At 32.8% G+C, this 6384-nt stretch overlaps 1 long non-coding RNA gene across 1 annotated transcript; it reads right to left on the bottom strand.

The window, feature by feature from the left end:
• On the bottom strand, nucleotides 4655-5901 carry LOC107617085. Its single transcript, XR_001614794.2, has 2 exons — nucleotides 5617-5901; nucleotides 4655-4975 (listed from the first exon to the last, which is right to left on the bottom strand). It is a non-coding gene; the product is annotated as an uncharacterized LOC107617085 (long non-coding RNA).

Genomic DNA, 6384 nt, shown 5'->3' with positions numbered 1-6384 from the left:
GTCCACTTGACTTTCCTTTATTTAGTAAGGGTTAACTAAGTGGGAGTAATGAACAATTCTCATCACAATTGATACGGGTAACTAGGATAGGATTTCCAGTTTTCATACCCTGCTAAGAATTTTATTAGTTATTATTTAAATTTCTTGCAATTTACTTTTTCTGTTAATTATTCAAAAACCCCAAAAAGATAATTTTCCATAATCAATAATAAATCACACCTCCCTGCAATTCCTTGAGAGACTACCCGAGGTTTGAATACTTCAGTTATCAATTTTATTAGGGGTTTGTTACTTGTGACAACCAAACTTTTGTACGAAAGGATTCTTTGCTGGTTTAGAAACTATACTTTCAACGAGACTTTATCTGTAAAATTCTTTACTAGCAGAAAATCCGTTCGTCAATGACCTAGCTGAGGAACAAGGTTGCACACAATCCTGAGGGTGCAGGTCTGGATACACTCCGTCAATATGCCCGGTGCTACTTGATAATGCTCATTGGGGGTTTCTGTTCACAGACAAGTCTATCACACTTGTCCCCTTGAGATGGCTGCCACTATTGGAGGATTTTGAGCGATGTAGTTAGTTGTCACAGAGGTCAACACTGTTATGTCATACGTATCACTCGTTGTGCACTGCAACAGGGCGTAATGTGACTGACATTGCTGGGTGTGTGCCACTTGTTGTCTCGTGGATATACCATAGGTTCCCGTGTTTCAGCCCAGCAGGATACGATCTCGTCAGGTTCCCACTTGCAGCTAGGTACGTGCATATTGTAAATAATTTTTAAGTTACCAACTAATATACATTATGGAATATAATTATGTAAATTCTAACAGAGGATACCATCCACTTTGAGGTGCGTTAAGGGCAACGCAAATGGCCTACGACCTATCTGATATGATAAGAATACCAGGCTGTGGAGTAACATGTCTCAAATTCGAGAGGAAGAACGACCATGACTCTGTTGTCTCTGACTCAACTAATGTGAAAGCTATGGGAAGAATATTGTTGTTATCATCTTGAGCCACAACAATTAGCATTATGCCCCCATACTTTCCGTACAAGTGGGCCCCATCTACAAATACAAAAGGCTTACAATGCTTGAATGCTTCAATGCACAGAAGATATGCCTAAAATTCCTAATCAAACGAACTCCACTCTCCATCAACCATGTCCCCATTGTAATAAGGAACAACAACACATTTGTGAATCATACCGGGTAGGCACTCCTGCAAAGATTGTAAGAGTGCATATATTCTGTTGTTCGACTCTTCCCAGTCTCCATAGATCTTGGCAATCGCCTTCTGCTTTGCCATCAACACCTTTCGATATGAAGGCCTGAAATGGTAACTCTGGTGCACAACATTTTGAAAGACTGGGATAGACACCGACGGGTCAGTATTTATCATAGGTAACACGACGTTGCAAATCAAACCACTATCCAACTGAGCATGGTCCCAAGACATTGTCAGTGCCAGATAAGTATGTGCTCCACTGACCCTCCGCACCTCCCTACAAATTTCTCACGGGTGTCAATTTTCGGCAACACACAAAAATTAACGTAACATACTCTAATGCGTATTAAGTAAATCGGAACATATACCAGTAATTCAAGTTTCTGTCGTAGTGTCACACGAAGACTCCATAGACAACCGTTGGTAAATTGCGTGCAACGACAGTGGTATTTAAGCCTATCAGACTCAACCACTCTGTACTCTGTATTTCGTCTAATACTTTAGTTTTTCACCATAATTAGAACTGATTCATAGTTTCTGAATCTGTGGCTAACCCAGAATTCTACACCACCATCCGTATTGTAATAATCCTCCCCGTCACCCGCATTCAGAAGATCATCAGAATGCATTGCGTCCAAGTTCAACGTCTGATAATGGCTAAGAACATCCGGCAGTCGAGAAATGGCCAAAGGAGAGCACCAGAAACCTACCAACACCTCCTATGGGAGACTCCGGCACATACTCATCCTCGGAAGCTGTTTCGCTAAAGGACCCGGACCCGACAACATCAGTGGAATCACCCTCACTGTCATCGTCGTCTGTGCTGTCATGAGGTTAGGCATAATGAATCGGTGTGGCCTTGAGTAGGACAACTTCAGGACTCGAACCCACACCACCACCCACAACCACATCACGGATCGCAGCATACAACTCCATCACATGTTGCGGCATTAGTCGTGCATGTACGTTGAATATTCCTCACATATTGATTCCTATCAATCCAAAATAACCGGTTGGTAAATTCACTGTTCGGAAGGGCGTTCAGAAATCTGTATGCAACGCGCCCGACCTCCTTCATACCTATTTCCCCATATTGCTTAGCATGACCATCTTGAGTGCATATAGGGTATTAACCTGGTTAGTGCGCAGCATGACAATCTTACTAGACTCAAAAATTACTCCTTCATCACCGTGTTTGACTATCCCATTGGGATAAACCACGACAAAGAAGAATTAATTATTCTCCATCAGAACAAAACAGAGATAAGGGAAACAAAAGATTGGTTTGTGAATTGTGTGATGGGTGATATTGGAATGAGCTCTATAAATAAAGTCTTTCTCCAACATATCTTGGGTGTACAGACACCTGAACAATATTACACACATCCCAGGTGCTGTGACCCATAATAGAGGCTAGACAATATCTCGGATGCTGAGGCAAGAAGAAGGAAACTGTATGCATCTCGGGTGTTGAGACCTCACTTTATTTTCGAGCATACCTCGAATGCTCAGCACCCGATCTCTGCCCCCATTACATATCCCGTGTGCTTCCTAGATATGACTTAGCGTCACTCTGTCACAAAACGAAGTCTGAGATGCCGAAATACGTTTATATGTGAAACCCCCTCCCCCTCAACTTTCAAGATGTGTCCTATTATGCAATTTCATAAATACTCTAGTGTTTATGTATTTTCATAAATAAAATATTTGTTTTATTTAAATAAAAAAATATAGTTTTGACGTTTAATAAATAATGAATAAATTGATTATTCTATCAACTCAAATACTTGACTTCATGTTTTTTATGTGTGGGGAAACGAGACAAAAATAAAACCTTAAAACTCTTGATCAGTGTTGTGTCAGAAAGTTAACCAAATCATTCCAGTAATAAAAGAGTGTTCCCATGAGAAAAATAATTGAGTTTTTCGTGCGAGGGTTGCTCAAAGAAAATAGAGATATGAAAGATATAACAAGCGTCTCATAAAAATAACAAAAAAAATTACTAGATATTTTGAACTATCTCAAAAGAATGCTAATTATTTGAGGCTGGTTTAATTTTATATGATAATTATTTAATTTCTAATTTCGTTTATGATTGATACATTGAAGAAACTGGTTATAGCTATTGATTCCTTAATTCCATAGGTGACAAATTCTCTTCTATATTACATCATGTGAATCCCTTAAACATGTATGTGTCTACAACAAGACCAACTAGGAACAATATAATTATCGAATACACAAATTCACATAATTCCAAAATTTAATCCTAATAATAAAATCATGATCGGTGTGGCAATGCAACTTTTAGTAGCTCGAGCATGAAGAGTCAACACGCTAAAACTATCCTCAAAATCTTAAAAGTAAAACAAATACGCTAGGATTCAAATATCATAGAAACTATAAATTAAATATTGCAAATAAAAAAAAGAGAAAGAATTCAAATCATATTTTATTAACAATAAAAAATTATATTTAAACATCATTAAATTGAAAAGATATAATGTGGAGATGTTAGAATATATTAGGATTTGATTAGAATATTAGATTTTATATTGATTTAATTTGATATTAGGTTGATCACATAAATATAATTAAAACTTATAAATAAAACTTCTTTTTGTACTCTATATACATCTTAATGTTTTTATACCAACTATAGATCTTAATGTTTCCAATAGAAAATTATCAACAGTTTCTGGCAATTGGGCTATATGGATACCAAAAATTAAACTTCAATTAGTTTTTGGTATTACAATATATACATGTTGGAATTGGAAATTAGTATACATTCACATTTATCACAAAACTTTATAAATAATATAATCAAAATTTATAACTAATATAATAAAACTTATTCATATTTATAGTCAAATTTCATAAATAATAGAATCAAACTAGATTTACATTTATAATCAAGCTATAAATTAATCAACCACAAAAATGGTTAAATCGATCTTTCACTATAGAATAATCAAACTTTGCATATAGTTGAATACTCAACAATTTTTATAACAATATAATCAAACTTTCACTTACATAAAAAATCTGTCATACCATTGTAATGTTATACTTTTATTTGTATTTTGATTATAATTCTGTAAACATAAATTGACTATATTATTTACGAAGTTTCATTATAAACGTAAATCAAGAATGATTATATTGCATAAACTTAGTGTGTGATCATTCCATGCATATTCCTATAGAGGTGACCGATTGGTGACGGTTTTTGTGATCTTTATTTCATAATTATTCTAAAAATATATAAAATATGTATAAATATATATAAATACATATAAATACATAGTGATTGATTAGATTTTTTGTTTTACTTTATCCATTTTTTATTCAACTATGTGCTTCATTAAACGATATTGGTGAATTAGTCGCCCAAATAAAAAAAAAAACGATATTGGTGAATCGCAAAAAAGTGTGTGCTAATTTCATAATAGAAAAACATATATGCTATTCTCATGTGTATTATAAATTATAACCGATGATTGACCATAGAAGTACTTGTTGAAACATAATTCACTACCAAATAAACTCTTATTCCCATGACAACATGAGTGTATGCTTTATTCATTGTATATAGGGTTCCAACCACTGTTATCTTTAGCAACATATGCCACAACCCCATGGTGTCAAGAAGCCACAGCATTTTTTACACTGTGACTGATCAATCCTTCTCGACTCATCTATTTTGAGATCTGATTTTGATTCTTCTCCTTTATTAACTGTGTAGAAAAACAAGAATTTTTGTTTAAAAAATTATCGAGTGCTATTCCTTTTAAAAGATACATAAGACATATATATCTGACATATAATTACCACAACTACTTAAAAATTATGACAAAAAGAGAGACCGGTTTATATATTTAAATAATTAAGTTTTTTGTATATTTAGGATTTGAGATAGAAAAAAAATGATATATGCGAATCAAAAAGTGCAATGAAATAGAGTGCTATATAAATTTTTCTTCCTATAAAAACAGTTTCATTAATCACATTTTCATATACACTTTGACAACAAAGGAGGAAAAAGTTCAACTAGTTCTCAAATTCGTCAAAGCCTAAGATAATTCACAACGTGCAAGGATTTTTTACAATATCTTATGAGAGTTAAGTCTAGTGTTTGAATATAAAATCAATGTATTGGTATAAATATATTTGTACAAAGATACGTTATTAGTCAAGTAGCACCATATTAACCTGGGCTCAAAATTGGGGTCTATCAAATTAAATATATAATCACCATACAAAATATCAAAACTTTATTCTTTAATTAGAAAAATCATATGCAAATTAAAAGACCGAACTCTTATGCATCTATAAATTTGATTTTTTTTTTTGTTGTGTAAAATAAACCTAAACAAACCTTCTTTTAAGCCAGAGGTAGTGTCATGAAAATTGTTTGCAGCTACCTCTGAAGGGATGAAAACAACCGCCAAGACCAAGAGACTCATGATGACTAAGATATTCTTGGAAACCATTTTTGTATGAACAAGAAATAATTGTTGTATGATGAAAATACTGAAAAATAACTAATGTATGTTGCTTTATATATCGGAAAAATTAATCTGTATATATAGAGCACCTTCGTAGTATGAAATTTTACGGTGTGTTCTAGATCGGAATATGGCTAACGCTTTATGGTCAAAATATCATAAATGATAAAACAGGTCAAGGTCAAGGTCATTTATTACATACTATAATAACAACCAAAGACCGAATATTTAGGCTTTGTTGGAGTAAATATCAAATTATTTAATAAATAATAAATATGATAATGAAATATATGAATTAATTTAATTGGTTTATTTTTCTCGATACCATCTATTTATATAAGATCAAATATTTTTTACTCATTTGCTCTCTTTTCTCTCTCTTTTCCTCCCTCCCTCTCTTCCTTTTTCTCTCTCCCATGTTTAAGGTACAATTTTTATAATTTATTTAATTTTTATTTTTTTATCTTTATTTATACATTTCATTTTTTTATTTTTTTAAAATTTTTTTTTATTTTAATTGTTTATTATTAGGCGCATACTTTTTTTTCTTTTATCTTCTGATTAACAAAAAAGATGTGTCATCTTTACATTATTTTTAAATAATCTTACTATAATTTTGTTTTGTAATATTCTATTTA

This window comes from Arachis ipaensis, chromosome B01 (assembly GCF_000816755.2).
Source record: "Arachis ipaensis cultivar K30076 chromosome B01, Araip1.1, whole genome shotgun sequence".
NCBI lineage: Eukaryota > Viridiplantae > Streptophyta > Magnoliopsida > Fabales > Fabaceae > Arachis > Arachis ipaensis.
This window is presented reverse-complemented; position numbering and strand designations above follow the sequence as displayed.